At 43.4% G+C, this 16,398-nt stretch overlaps 1 protein-coding gene and 1 long non-coding RNA gene across 3 annotated transcripts in view; one reads left to right on the forward strand and one right to left on the reverse strand.

Moving 5' to 3' along the window:
• LOC146205342 (thiamine-triphosphatase-like) overlaps positions 1 to 16,398 on the forward strand; it is a 430,791-nt gene that overhangs the window by 382,747 nt on the left and 31,646 nt on the right. The window lies entirely within an intron of this gene.
• Positions 2,804 to 6,522, reverse strand: LOC146205343 (uncharacterized). Its single transcript, XR_014703188.1, has 3 exons — positions 6,273 to 6,522; positions 3,160 to 3,243; positions 2,804 to 3,091 (listed from the first exon to the last, which is right to left on the reverse strand). It is a non-coding gene; the product is annotated as an uncharacterized LOC146205343 (long non-coding RNA).

Consider the following 16,398-nt stretch of genomic DNA (forward strand, 5'->3'; position numbering starts at 1 on the left):
CAGTCACTATAATACGGCCTCTGCCGGCAAACACAAACAAAGACGCGCACGCGCCGGCTAGCGAGCGCGTTTTGCCCCGGCAGTAATCGTGACAGAAATCATCAAGTCGGTCGCATGTCATTAGCAAATCGTACGCATGAGTACACAGGCTTTGGATCCATTTGTACGCGATGTGTCTCCTGCTTTTGTTGCCGCTGTCCTACCTGCCTGTCTGGCGCTGAGTTACAGCCGTCAACCAGGCCCGGATGCCGGGGAGCTTGAAGGGGAGCTTTTTGCGCGTGTCTTTAACTCCGGACTCTTCCATCAGATTGCAGAATGTAGCGAGGTCATTAATTCGAACACGAAATGCTCCACACAGAAGCGTGCTAAGCAGGAACAACTCTTTTCTCGATCGGCTACAGATAACAACGATCGTACACTGCTGCGGCATCGCATGAAACACATCATTTGTCATACAGGTCATGTTGAAAGAGAGGACTGATTGTGGCAGTGAGTTAACAGCTCTCATTCTCTCTGGGTTGCTCGAGAAACAAACCTGACCATTTGCGCATTCAACGAGCACATGCAAACTTAGAATGAAGTTTTGCTGTTACACTGATGAGCCATTAACCAAAAACCAACTTGCCGCTCTTTTGTTCAAGGCTATGGTTTGTTAGCCGATTAATAAAGAAATAATTAATTAATTAATCTTGGCAGTGACCACACTCGAGAAGGATTTGCTACTTAGTCAATGGCATCAACAGGGAAATAACTTAGTATGGTCCAATGTTTTAGGGGAATCCACCAAGGTGCACTGGATTTGCAATAAGGGAATAATTACTCATTAGCATCCACCCGAATGCAACCATGTTGATCAATTCGCTCTTCCTCCTACCGTCTGTTAGGCTTCCTGGTTAGCTTGGTAGATCAAGAGTCGCAGACAGGCGGTAGTCCAGGGTTTGAACACTGGACCAGGAAGAATTTTTATGCAACTGCGAAGTGTCTGAGAAAGCTGTATAAGCTTCAATAGCGGCCCGTATGGTTGCATTCGAGTGGCTCCTAATGGGCAATTACTCCGTTATTAGACAAGTGGTATATATATACATGCCAACGACACGAAAGTCGATCATATCATGCCTACTAGTAAAATCTAAGAACGGAGGAGCGTAGTTTTTGTTAAACTATGAGACTGAGACGATGCTCGCGCACCTGTCACCTGCTTCATCGTTTTCTTGTCGTGCATGCGTGCCTTCCCCGCCGTTCCGAAAATTGAATGAATGAATGAATGAATGAATGAATGAATGAATGAATGAATGAATGAATGAATGAATGAATGAATGAATGAATCCTTCATTGTGACGGAAAGAATGGCTCTCGGCCGCTGTTTGGGTGATTAGGAAAATCTGAAGTGTGTTTTTTGTGTGCATGTAACTTTAAGCGTTCTCTGCTGACTGCGCCTCTTTCTGTAGTCAGTCATCCGTCATGCAAAATTTATTCCCCCAACTATGTGCACTAAAACTATTTGCGTACTTAGTGGCCGATCAAAGCATATAGTCAACGCCTTATTCTGAAGTTGAAGCAATGGACTCGATGCAGCAGAAACAAATAAGATTTGTTAAGCGTTTTAGGTCAGTGTTAGAATAAGCTCCAAAAGAGGACCGCGAAAGAAAGACCCCATTAGTGTCGTCTGTCCTTCGTGACTGCCTTTTATTATAATAACAACGGCGAATGCGTTATGCCTCCCCGCCCTCCCCCCTCTTCTTTTTTTTTATATATACACAAACGATGAACCCTGTCAACGCAAGCAGTAATACTGAATTCTCAGCTGATGTGTGTCAGTGGACCTTTTTATTCTTGTGTCCCTTGATACATTTTATGAAGCTTAATAAAAGAGCCGCACGTAACGCTAGCCAAGAGTTAAAGAAAAAAAAAAAGCTGGATATGCTAGCGGCTATGATTACTTTGCAGTCAGTATAAATTAGCTTGAAATTTGCTCGAGCATTCTCACGTTACATCTTCGTATTGTTTTGTTATTAGCGTGTCTTAAATGATGGAGGCAGAAAATTTATTCGATACCTGAAAAGCTTTATTGATACGTTCATTGCCCATTATTTATTATTATTATTTTTTCAGTATGGTGATCATGCAGGCAGCACTACACTCTTAAAAAAAAGGTTGGTGAATTCACTAAGTAACTACTAACATTTTACTTGTCCCATAGATCACTACCTTCTTAGTAACTCGAGGTAGTAAAAATACAGCTAGTGAAATTTACTACCCCGGGAAGTTAGTGAACAGTACTAGCGCCAGTTAGTAGTAGGTTAGTGAACACCAACACCTTCGTGCATTATAGTTTGCCTTTGAAGGGTAGTGGAATATGCTACCTTCTAGGTAGTACGCAGTACTACCGCACCTAGATATTCGTACTACATAGGTCGTAGTACTTATTACAACATATACCTAGTTGTTATTATGGGTTACCATTGAAAAGGTAGTATAATGTGCAACCTTTTCTTTAGTATCAAATACTACATGGCCTAGAGGTGCTCACTACATAGGTCCTAGTGCTTACTGCGGCAGAAACTTAGTATCGATTGCTACCTGTATGGAGCCAATATATGCATCGATAGGTAAATTATTTCTGAAAATATTGAATATCTTAATAATGATTTGGTAATTAAAATTAATTGTATTATTCGTAATATGTGGTCAATTGTCATCGGCTTCAAGTTCGGTGCAACATTGAGCTGATCTACAAACAAGATGCTAATTTTACCTTGTTCGCACTAGTCTTCAAGCAATGATGACGACAAAACTTGCGGACAACAAATACTCACTTTATTGGTATTTAAAGGCAGTGTGGCTATGCCCTTTTCAATGGCAGAAATGCATAGTGGCGATGAGTTTCTTAGGCTGCATAAATACTCTAGCACTGCGCAAACGTTTTCGTTGCGCGTTGAATGCCTGACATTAAATATCCAGTAGCTCTCAATGGCATGCGTGAGTCCCACGATGATGTCCAGCATTCGACCTTGATATCTTCAAACCCAGCATATATTGCGTCGGCGTCATCAGGGTTCATCCGGACGCACTCCAATGCTGGGTAGATGTCCTAAAATGCAACATAGAAAGTAATTAAATTAGAAGGCACAAATTAATTTATAGCAAATTTATACTTACTGGCTTCACCCGCAAATGTTGTGGCTTTCAATTCTTTCACAACCATGCAGAGGCAAAAGTTCCACCATTCAATAGCAAAGTGATCTGCAAGTATTACAGAATTGACATATTTTAAAACCACTTCTTCAATGACAATAAAAGGGAGCAATAAAGACTTAGAACTTATGAAATTGTTTTTGTTTTTTTCAAATAATGAAATTCCACAGAAAATTATCACCTTTATTTCATATATTCCGGTGCTTGCAGATTTACAGGCTGTTTTGTTTTTGCTAAACACAAAGAAACATTCATAGAATTATGATACCACACACAGATAAAAATTTTGGGATGGGTATTTTTTACAATCATTTCCAGAAAAGAAAAGATTTACAGCGCTAACACATAGGACAGGCACTGAATATCTTTTTTTTTTTCGAAACACCACAATGAAACTTCTTGAAAAAAAAAAGAATTCTATATGCAGTTCAAAAAATTGCTACACCTTGTCGTGAACTGGAAATGATTTAATCAAGTAAAAACAATTGCTAGGCTAGTTGGTTCATTTCACAAAATGAAATTTAAAAAAATAAATGTAGATACGCAGATATACATTTTGAGATGGATATTCTATAGAATAATTTCCAGAAAAGGATAGATTCACAGCACTAATAGACACCCACAAATACACACACACAAGAAAGGCGCTGACTCCATCTTCTGTTTCGAAAGGACACCAAAATGAAACTTCTTAAAATAAAAGATCTGTATGCAGTTCAAAAACGTCCTACAACCTTGTCGCAAACTGGAAATGATTTAGTCAAGTAACACCAGATGCTAAGCTAGTAAGTGCCTTTCACCAAAACGATGCTTCTTCCAAAAAGATATACACACAGATATAAATTTTAGGATGGATATTTTATGCAATCATTTCTAGAAATGGGAAGGTTCACAGCGCTAAAAAATACACACTCACAAACAGACACACACAGGACAGGCGCTGACTCCAAACTTCTTAAAAAAACATACGTCTCATTTTGCTGTCGTTTCGCAAAAGAAAAAAAGTTGGAGTCGGCGTCTATTCTATCATTCTATGTGTGTCTATTTATGTGTGCGTACTTGCTAGCGCTGTGAATCTTTCCTTTTCTGTGAAATGCACCAACTAGCCCAGCAATTGTCTTCACTTGACTAAATCATTTCCAGTTTGTGACAAGGCTGTAGGAATTTTTTGGACTGCGTACAGATTACAGAAACATATTTCTAAAGACGAGCGTAGCTCGATCAGATGCACTAGGATTCAATAATTGTATGCAAAACAAAGCAGAAAAACTCAGCTCATACGGTCTTGAAGTAAGTTCTTGACCAAGTTATATGTTCCCGACAAATAACAAAAATGTCAGCAAAACTCTTGAAGGCAGCAGAGCAGGTTACACCAACACAAATCACAAGAGGCACACACACGCACACAAGGACTACGCTGCACTGACAACTATTTCAACTGGAAAGCGCACATCTTCTTCTTTCACTTCTTCCTTCAGTTTACGTCTGCAGCCAACTTCTTTCTTGTCGTTAACATCCTGCCGGTTTGCACAAAAATTCTACGTCCTTCTTCAACAAAACCACCGATGGCATGCTGACACATTGGTCTCCCAAGTCACAGATTGCATATGCTTCATAAATCTCTCTGGCTAACTTGTCCTTCACCCTTCTCATAACCTTAACATTGTGAAGGTCAGCCGGACATTTTTGATCTCTACAATCAACGCAGTCTTTGCAGTGCACAGCCAGGTTTGTGCCAGACTTTTCCGATATTGCCTTAGCGTGCTCTCTAATCCTTTCATTGAGGCATCTTCCTGTTTGTCCAATATATTTCTTTCCACAATGCAAGGGAATCTCATAAACAACCCCCTGAATACACTTAGAGTACCTTAGAGTCCGGTGCGAAATTTTGCATCCAGAGTTGAAGTCCTGGTTATTAACCTGCATTCCGACGGCACCAAACAGGGCCAAAGGGATGTGTGTATTCAGGGGGTTGTTTATGAGATTCCCTTGCATTGTGGAAAGAAATATATTGGACAAACAGGAAGATGCCTCAATGAAAGGATTAGAGAGCACGCTAAGGCAATATCGGACAAGTCTGGCACAAACCTGGCTGTGCACTGCAAAGACTGCGTTGATTGTAGAGATCAAAAATGTCCGGCTGACCTTCACAATGTTAAGGTTATGAGAAGGGTGAAGGACAAGTTAGCCAGAGAGATTTATGAAGCATATGCAATCTGTGACTTGGGAGACCAATGTGTCAGCATGCCATCGGTGGTTTTGTTGAAGAAGGACGTAGAATTTTTGTGCAAACCGGCAGGATGTTAACGACAAGAAAGAAGTTGGCTGCAGACGTAAACTGAAGGAAGAAGTGAAAGAAGAAGATGTGCGCTTTCCAGTTGAAATAGTTGTCAGTGCAGCGTAGTCCTTGTGTGCGTGTGTGTGCCTCTTGTGCTTTGTGTTGGTGTAACCTGCTCTGCTGCCTTCTTCCAAGAGATGTGTGACCAACTAGCTCATCGTTCGACTCTATTAATGTCAGCAAAAGTTTGAATTTACTAAAAACCTACGGTTGGCTACAAAACATTCTAGGACTGCGGGTGCCAAAAGATAACAAAGATGTCCACAAGGTTTGGGTTTACTAGAAACCTACAAATTACTGCAAAGACACGATAGAACTGCGATGTATTCACGTGCGAAAAAACATGATTTAGTTATACTTGTGCAAACCTGATTTCAAAAAAAAAAAAAGAAAAAAAAAGGGACACATTCCTTCGCACGAGGCATAATTTTTACTGCGTTAGGTTCGTTTTACTTTCAGCGGTGTTTATGCTCAACAAAAACAGCATTTTCACGAGAAAAAGAAAGGCGACAACAGGACATGTCGTTTTCGTTGAGCATAATGTTTGTAGCAAATGGCTCTACAGCTTACTCTGTTCAATTTCACTTCAACAGAGTTGGCATTATTACTACGGCATTTACTTCTTGTCAGGATCAGGAAACACTCGGCAACAATTTACTAACAATGGCGATAAATAATTACGTTTGCAATACGCAGGTCTTTGCATTCCAAGCAATGAATATAAAAACGGGCAACTTACCTCGAAGCGCACGTTTTCTGCACCATCCCTAAATCGCCATCCAGCAAAGCATTTATCAGATCTTCCTGCCGATGCTGCCCGCTGGCTTGAATAACTCTCTTTCGGTCTTTCCAAATCACTAGACATGGGCGACGAACACAGCGCCTCGGCGTCACTCTTCCCGCCAGAATCAGTATCGGTGGCAGACGGCGAGCATCTCGAAGCAGAACGAATGAAAATAAGCCAGTCTGACAAGTCGATGCTGGCACAATGCGCGTCAAACGAGCGGCGGCGCTGCTGTCAAAAACGATGGGATTCTGGAGTCGATGTCTGCAAGAGCAACATTTACGTTGTGCTTGATGTGTGGACTTTCCGATGGCGCTCATGAACTTTAATATGTGGACCAGGACACGCAGACATTTACGAAAGTGTGAGACTCGACAACCACCATTCCACCAGCACAACGACGACGCTCCCGTCCACAGCGCGCAGTTTCGCACAGCGGAAAGCATGCGCAAAGTGAGAGGAGAATATGCCCGAGTATTAGCCATCGCCCCATTGTTCTTTTTACAGCCGCGCGTGAAACCGTTTCATATTTCGGCGTCTACCGTCCGCCGTACTTCGGCCACCTGCAGCGCTGGCACGTTTGGACGGTTTGGATGCCTGGATCAAATGTCGACGGTACAGCCCGTGCCAGCCGTCTAGCCCACGCGCATTCCTCCCGGCACCGTTCTGTGTGTGTGTTTTTTGTTTACAGAGTGTTGATGCTTGGACCATGCGTAAAGAAAATGGAATAAAAGTTGATTGCAGGCAACTACATGCGAGGTGGAAAGGTATTGATTTCGTGTCGTTGTGCATTTCTGTTGCGCTGGTGGAAAGCACAATGTTAAGATGAACAAAACAACAGCAGTAGACGCAAAAACCTTGTGCTATGCAACGTGAATACAAATTATTTTCCTTTTTTTTTATGTTTTGTTTTTAAAATGACGCCATCCGCACTTGAACGTTTGTCCATGACTGACTGCAGGTCGTTCCCACAAAGCGTCCCAGTTCACTATACTGCAGGTGTTTCCTGGAAGAGCTAAGTGTCGCTCTGACTTTTCGTCACCGCATTACGCTGTCAGGAGCTCGCATGGGGCAAGAAAACTCAAATTCTGTAATGTTTTTTCTTTAGCTTGAAGTGTGCACAAAAACATAGATTAAAAAAAAATAAACTAAAACGAACGCCATTAAATGATCGAAAGTAATGTATCTCGTTAATTTCAGAATAAGTTTTAATGTATGACTGGCAAGAACAGCCAAAGCATGAATTTCTGAAAATATTGATAAATTTACGCAAGATACCATATGGTAAAGTTGCCAAGGGATTCTAGCATTTAACTCGTCAAAACTACGAACAGAAACTCACTTGTTAGTAATGGGAGCCGTTACTACCTCAAAAAGTTGCGAGTTAGTTCAAGGTTAGTAAAAAGGTAGTAAAACCCATTCGAAGTTAGTAACTGCTGCGTTTACTAGCTTCTTACTAACCTTTTTTCTAAGAGTGTATGTTTCTGGCATCGAATGTTCTTATGCTTTTAGAGTATGTTGTTACGTTTCAGATAGGTGCGAGAAAAATATAGTTGATAGGTGTGCTATATAAGGAACACTGGTCGTAGGCGCAACAATACGCGGTTCCGTGTATCGCAGGAACAGCGGGAGCCGTAGCCCCCCTCTCTCCACAACAGTGCCTGCATACTGGACCGCCTACGACTCCACGGGAGGATATGTGGTATGCGTATTGTATAGCGTATTGCATGGGTGAACAGATGGTACTGATAATCCAAGCAAGATATCAGGCAGTCGGAGCGTTATGTTTGGAGGAAGAAGTTAAAACTAAAGATAAGATTTTGTGTAGATAAATGAGTGATTTTGACAGCATTTCTATTCCCTGAAATGAAATGGTGAACAAAAGTTAAGACTAGCGAACTACGGTTGTTTTAACATGACGCAGCCAGGATTCACCACCTACAAGTAAGCCCCCCCCCCCCCCCCCCCCCTCTCTCTCTCTCTAAGGTTATGACGTTTTCTAGTTTTCTAGGGTAAAAAAGGATGTGCAGGGAACATAACTAAAATTGATGGAGACGTTGAAGACCGCGCCCGAACAACTAAAGATTAAGCTTTTAATTAGTGTTTCGAAGTGGTGCTTCTAAGAAACGGGCAATCACAGATAAATCCGAGGTGGAAGCCAGATATTTCAGTTACCGGTCTCCCATCCACGTTGAGCAGAGTTTCTGATAAAAGTACGGCGATTCAGATGGGCCGCCAAATACATTTCAGGAACACTTTTCAGCACATCGAGTTCTTTAGCTAGATCTTACAAGTTCCTTTACTTTCTGGTGATACAGTGCTGGATTGTTTATCGTTCGTGTTGCAAAAATACACTTGAAATTAGACAAGCTGGTTAGTTATAAGTACCGAACAAATCCGCCCCCGGTGGCTCTGTGCCCTTGGCGTATCGGCTTTTGATCCAAGGCCGCAAGTTCGGTCCTGGCCGCGCCAGCCGTATTGCGTTGGAGGCGAGACAGAAAGACAACCGTGTACTCTGGGGTTGCAGAGCGTGTTTTAGAACCCCGGGTGGTCTGAATTAACCCGGATCCCTATGCTACGGAGCCCCTCATAGCCCTTGTGTCATGTTGGAACGATAAAACCTCATAATTCACGTGATTTGCGAACAGTACCATTCACGTCGTTCATCTGCATTTTGCTTGAACATATAGTGAGTGGCCGGTTCCTAATTCCTTTCATGCAAATTAAAACAACATCTTGTAGCGTTTTTAACAAGGCTTGCATAGGGCAATGTTCGCAATACGATAATTATGGGAATTGATGAATTTGCAATTGTACTCGGTAAATGGTAGAAGGTTGATGTACAGAGGCAAATAAAAAAAAATAAAGTGCACTGCAGAATCTGCATTGCAGTAATGCGAAAGAACGGATGCTGCCACTGGTTGCTTCTGGTTGCTTATAGTTGCTTATATCAGTTCTTGTTTACCCATTTTAGTCTTTGGTACTTTCAAATTACCCGCCAATCCCTTCCTATGCCCTTTTCCGGCTCTACTTCCGGTTGCGTGACGTCACATTCTTGACGGCATATCCACTACGGCACCCCTTTCTCTCTTTCCACTTTCACTCCCATCTTCCTCCCTTCCCCTACGGCGCGGCTTAGCTGTCCACGGAACAAGTGTGGCAGATACTGCGCCTTTTCTTTTTTGTGAACCAGTTATTTTATTTAATTACCTAATTAACTGATCGGCCGAACTATTTTTTCGGACACAACATTACGTCATCCTCTATCGATTAACACCACTCTACGACTTCTCAATTACTCACAACTTCGGCGGACACGATTTCGCGGACACGTTTTGCGGACACGGTCTGCGGACACAATCCGCGGACAAAGTCTGCGGACAGAAATCTGTGAACATAGCGAAGTAATGCTTTCGCATTAAAAAGAAAACGGAGCACGCTATGACCCTCTAACAATGTGCACGACTTGCCTAAACGAAACTTCCAGCTCTGTTATGTGTATACTGGCAGTGAGCGTAGTGCACTTTCTCGTAGATTAAAAAAATATATGTTTTTCATCTTCGATACGAAGGCGCGGTCGAACTTAGAATGAAATAAATGCTGTGTTTACTTACGTCCGCACGCCTTCTTATTTCGCATTCTTGCAGGGCGTTTGACAGGTTGCCGCACAGAAGACTCTTAGAGCTACGAACTCCAATGCACTGATGTCCCTGCTTACCATATTGCTTGTAATCAATTGCTACCTCACTGAAAAACGCAACGCATGGACCTTAACGGCTGCAAGCCCTAGGCGCTTTCAGTTAGATCAGGTGTGCCCCATGAAAGCGTCTTAGGACTGCGGCTTTGTTTTGGCCAATAAATTGCTCTTAGGCGCTAGCGTTTTTATACTGGGATATAGAATTAAACCTTAGAAAACAACATATTATTGTATATGGTTACCTGAAAAAAAAAATGAAAAAAAAAAACATACTTGTCTTTTTTTTCTTTTATTGTTTGCTAAAGTTTTTCATTACTGTGCGTCCCTTTCTAAATATATAAACCGAATCTGCGAGAAATAAATATGTGTTCACTCCATAAATATCATGTATACACTAACATGCTACATAATATGCGCTGCCGATGTTACACATGTTCGTACATCATCATTTTCTAAATTCTTCTCTTAAGCAGAAGCTAAAAGATTATTTTCATAATGTAAAGCTTCTCACGTAGAAGGTAATTATTTGATACAAGCTGGAATGTAATTTCGTTTTATGGGGTCATTACGCAAGAAAAAATACTTATTGGGTTGAGATGGCGCGGATAAAATGGAGTAAATTTATTCGTAACAAATTTAAGCGATTAGATACAACTGCGACACTAATTGACGTTAACCACATCCATTCTTCCTGAGCACCTGTACACAATTCAGCTCAATGCAAACATGGAAGTCAGGAAGTAATCTATTAGGACCAATTTCTGCTTACAGACACGTAGAGATGAAGCTTTTTTCTTCGAACCGTTTTGTATCGGAACTCTTTCCACGGGCCTTTTCCCACTCCTTAAGTTATATAAACTTATATCCAAGCTCTTGCAAAGGATTTGTTTAATTTATTCAGTGACGAATACTTGTGCTGCTTTAATGTACTGTTTGTGGCCATTGGAACTGCCTTAATATTTTCTTCATTGCGCATTGCTGCCTTTGTTTTACCTCCTGCATAGGTTTTTCCCATAGCGTTCGGAAATAAATATATAAAAATATAAAATTGACGAGAATATGTCGACTTAAACCTGTAGTTAAATATATTCGCAAAAGTATTTGTAGAATATTTCGGCCAAGTGTCTTTCGCTTTAGGTTTAATGATCTTTAATTTCATATTATACCTAAGACAATGCTTGCATCAATCCTGCTGAATCAGAAGCTAAATAATTTTTTATATGTGCGCAAAAGGGAAAAAAAAAAAAAAAGAAACAGGGAAGAGCTGAACGAAAGGCCCAAAACTACCGCAATGCAAACCAGCTTCCACGCAGTATTATTAAGATTAATATTGGGAAGGATCTTAATTGATGTCGTATTATGTCTTTTGTTTGCCCTATATAGGCGGCGTGGGCTTTGATCTCAAATAGTACGAAGTGCGCGCTTCAGTTTAATCCCTGCATATTTATATTTGCTCTTTTTTGTTTCTGAGCTTAGGCTTTCATGCATGTTATCTATGGTTTTTAAAAAATGATATGTGGCTAGGCGTTCTTATGCAATTATTTATACACCAGACCACTAGTTCATTAAGCGCTAATTTAATTCGTTTTTCTCTTTACCTCTCAGAGCGGGCCCCTTATTAGATTCCGTCCTGAATACTGAAATTCGGAAATAATTACTTTTAATCGAGTAAAACATGTGTAGAGAACCCCCCGCATTGCTGCTTGCAGGTATTTGCATTAAAAGAGAACCGGTGTTGCGCGCTTCGGCATCAGTTTGACGAAAGATGAACTCATTTATCTAGATTAGTGTGAAAGCTTGCAATATGTGTACTGCAAATGCTGCCTCCTTGCAAGGTTAGAGGCCTGTGTCGTGTTAAAAGATCCAAAACAGGGCTAAAGGAGCTGTGGCATGATCATCCGACTTATTTCAGTTTTGTGTTTAAGTGAAAAATTGTGGAGCTTATCGGATTTCTTCGGACGTTTGAGCGACCTGGAGGCATTTTTTATAGCAAAATAAGGCACTTAAATTGGGACGTAGTTCATCCCACCAAAAGCAACCGTCATGTCAAAATATTTGCTGTGATGTCATGAACCGACGCCGGCCGCCGCGCCGTCTGATATGTCGGCTCCGAAAAGGTGCCGACGCACAGAGCTAATAGTGTTCGCACTTAGACTGTAAATGTGGCATGGGGTGGTGCAGTGGTAAGACGCCCGACTACTGTGCCGGAGTTCCCGGGCTCGAACCCGACCTCGGCGGCTGCGTTTTGATGGAGGCGAAACGAAGAGAAGTTATTGTGCTGTGCGATGTCAGCGCACGTTAAAGATCCCCAGGTGGTCGAAATTACTCCGTAGCCCTCCACTACGGCTCCTCTTTCTCTCTTTCCACTTTCACTTTCATCTTCCTCCCTTCCCTTACGGCGCGGTTCAGGTGTCTACAGAAACAAGTGTGACAGATACAGCGCCTTTCCCTTCCTGTGAGCCAATTATTATTATTGCAAGCAACCATAAGGCACGAAAGGGCACTGAGTGACCTAGTGATGTTCGTCAAAGCAGTTCACAGATTGTCGTTCAGCGAAGGTCTAGTTCTTGCTGCACATCCAGCTTCGGCGCTACTGCAGGTATATACAACGATGATGGCAGCATGCGGCACGGGGAAACATCGTGCAGGCTGTAAAGACGGCGGTACATTGCAAATATTTCGAGGAACCATCTCCTGTCAGAGAATACTGCACGAGACGGTTTACTTACCACTCGGGGAATTCTTGTACATTTCAGGCGACGCTGCCGAAATATACAGCAAACACGGCTAACTTTGAACGCAGTGCGAAAGCTGCTGCATCTACTGCATGCTGCTGAGCGAAATCTCATGCTTTAGGGGAACCTTAACTACCATCTTCTTTTTTTTTTTTTTTTTTTATGCGGACCTCTCTTACTGTGATTGTTTGTTAAGCTGCTTGTTTTTAAACATTGTATATGTGAGTTAGTCGAACATTTAGAGGAATCCCCCAAGGTGGAGTAGATTTGTAATAAGATAGCAATTATTCATTGACATCCACCCAAGCGCAGCCATGCGGCCACAAAGGAAAGCTATACAGCTTTCTCAAAAACTGCCATGACCTGTAAATTGTTATCTCTGTAAGACCCCAGACGCCATGCACTGAACATGGTTAATTCACTTTTCCTGGACGTATTGCAGCGGGCGCTAGAGGAGGCAATCGACATACCTCTATATAATATTAGCATTTTCCGTGTTCAGAAACAGGGTGATGTGGCTTAAGTTCAGTTCAGTCGTTGAGTCGTGTCCGACTCTTCGTGACCCTATGGACCATGTCACGCCACGCTTTCCGGTCTCTCACTATCTTCCTAACATCACATAACTTCATCTGCAATGCCTCGAGGATGCCATCTAACCATCGCGTTCGCTGCCTACCCCTTCTCCGGCGACCCTCAACCTTTCCCAACATCAGATCTTTCTCCAGCCTACTCCTCTCTTCTCATCAGATGACCAAAGTAGCTGAGCTTTAACTTTAGAATTTGACCCTCCAATGAGCAGTCAGGGTTTATGGTCGACAATATCGACTGATTTGATCTTCTGGCAGTCCAAGGAACTCTCAAGAGTCTTCGCCAGCACCAAAATTCAAACGCGTCAATTCTTCGGCGGTCATCCTTTTTCACAGTCACTGCCTTGTCGTGGCGGAGGAGCTTGCGAAACTCGATGAAGTCGTGAACTTTGCTGTGTAGGGCCACCCAAGATAGACAGGTCATGGCAGAGAGTTCTGACAAAATGTGATTCACTGGAGAAGGTAACGGCAACCCACTCCAGTATTTCCTGCCGAGAAAGCCCTATGGCCAGTGATGTGGCTTACGTTTTGGTAATGTTGACGTGATGGGTCTTTTCGTAGTTACAGAAAAATTCCTTCTGGTCCGGGGATCGAACCCGGGACCACCGCCTTTCCAGGACAGTCGCCCCGGAAAGACATAGACTGAGTGAGCAGAGCTTGCAAGTTCAACTGCTGACGCTAAACAAAGGTCGCAGCATCAAAAGCTGCTGGCTTTTTGTGATCGGCTGGCCCGAACCGTCACATCATTGATAGCCTAAAAAGCGGTCCCCTTTACTGACCATCACATTTTTCGGAATGAACAATAACTTCTGTTACGGCGAAGTGCGTAAAAGCGTTAATGTGCGTTAAATATAAGTGTGTAAAAGTTCCGCAATTCATATGGCCCACTGCCTTTTCCTCGCGTTGTTGGCGGGCGGACAAATGAAGGTGAAAATGTAGCCGTTAAAGGATTATACCCACCGCGTATTGTGAGCGGCAAGCAGGTGCACAATTGGTTTTCTTTGCGTAGTTTTTCAGTTCATGGTTGACAACATTTTTCATTGTGTTACATCCTTGACGCAAAACTATGCATGAGCTTGGCTCTCTCCTTCGCACTTCTCGTACCTGTACACACTTGCGGACTAGGTGGACACCCAGGTCGCTGTGACATAAGGGCCCAAATGTGTTTGCTATACGTCCGTCCTTGATTTCGTAACAGGAATGTGTCGTGCTTGCAAATGTTAGGGCAGTGCGTACTATAATATAGTATAAATGCGCTCATCGTTGCTTTCAGTCGGAGCGTTTGACGGCTCGCACAGCAGCGTACGTGTACACAGGCACGAGGCTGTCTCACTCGAAAGTTTTAGCTGGCTCTCTCGTGCCATGAGAGTGGCTTTAATGCCTTGATCAATGCTAATTTTACGTTTTAATAATCGAATCGACGTTGTATAGCGACCCTGCCCGTGCCACGTAACGTGGGAGCCCTGTCACTTTTTAAGAACAATACTTCTCTGGATACCTACAATGTGGATACCTAGATAACGGCGCGTGCTTACGTCATGTGAAAGCGATGCCAAGCAAACCAGTCATGTCATGTCATGTCAAGCAAACCGCGAAATTATTCCCTCTTTTCTCGAGGGTTACCAAGCTTTATTGCTGTCCGTGGTGCGCCAGCGCCGAAGACATACGCAAACACGCTGGAGACAACGCGGCGTGGCGGAGGAGTTGGTTTCTGTTGAAGCAGAACGGCAGTAGTTGGTGTTGATTCATATTAGTGGTTCAGCGGCCCTACCAGACGCGGACAGAGAAAAGGAACGAGGCCCACGGACAGGCTTATGCCGTCAGCGATTGCGAGTTGCGAAACCAACAAGCTGTTCGCGTAAAATTAACTTTAAAAAGTCAATTTTAGAAGCACTTTTCTGCACCGTTAGAGCTAAATTTACTAGGCTTTTCTGGCTTGATACGTCAGTAATAAGTTGAAATATAAATATTGGATGCCATGAGTCATGAAGTGCGCATTCGTGGGTTCGTGCTTATCGCTGCACCCCCCTTTGGCGGTATCAGCAGCATTTTACACTGCTATCAAGCAGTATAAGATGTATTCTTATATGGCCGGCGCCAAATCTGCAACAGTTAGTCTTAAATAGGAGAAACATCATAGAAAGAGTACGGTGCTTCAAACTCTTCAGCTTATAGCTCCGGCTAAAGGCAAAGTATTTCAAAACGGGTTTTTGTTGGCACACGTTCTCGTTGGCGGGCTAAAGAGCGGAGCTCACGCCCTAATAGATGCTTTGACAACGTCATCTCTCGACACCTTCAACACGCGCGTTGGTATGTTTCGCGGGATCAGGGACCGAAAATATTCTCGCGTTTGGGTTACACGTAAACGATCCACTCTCTACTATTTATTCTGCCTCTTCCTTCGACGCGTGATGCCGCGAAGCGGTGCAACTCTCGGCACGCCGTCTTTTCGCCGGCACGCGTTCGGTGCGTCCGCGGAGAAAACTCGGGGTTGCCAAAGCGTGGATCGCAGGCACGAACAGGCTCCAGCGGCGCCCTGATTGCGAGCCCGCGAGCGTGTGCGCCGCTGGTTGCCCCTGCGTGCGGACCGCGAGCGGCGAAAAGAGAAGAATTAACGGAAACGCTTTCGGGTGGAGGGGCTTGCGCGTTGCGGGAGGCGGAGGTGGTACCGCGCGCACTTCGCTCGCGCAACGCACACATGGCGTGCCGCGTCGCCTACTTCATTGCCAAGGTAATCGTCAGCGCCTGCGGTGCGCAATTAACCCAGGAAGCAGCTCGGACTCGCTCACTCGAGCGCCCATCAACGTAAAAAACAAGAATAGCGGGAAAGCAGCGGCTCCAGCCAAGTGAGCGGGTACCGTAATTACTGGCTGGCAGTGCCGCCGTTGCCACGCTCTCGCGTATCCGTCGCGTTCACACTTGCGGTTTATCAAACACGCAACTACGCATCGTAAAAGACGCTGGCCACGATTACTCATCGCGTCATGCAATCCGAAAAACAAACAAACAAAAAAAAAAACTGGTAATTGCGGGCCATAAGTTGCCCGTCTTCGTTGTATACC

This window comes from Amblyomma maculatum, chromosome 1 (assembly GCF_055883805.1).
Source record: "Amblyomma maculatum isolate TAMU_Amacu chromosome 1, ASM5588380v1, whole genome shotgun sequence".
Lineage (NCBI taxonomy): Eukaryota > Metazoa > Arthropoda > Arachnida > Ixodida > Ixodidae > Amblyomma > Amblyomma maculatum.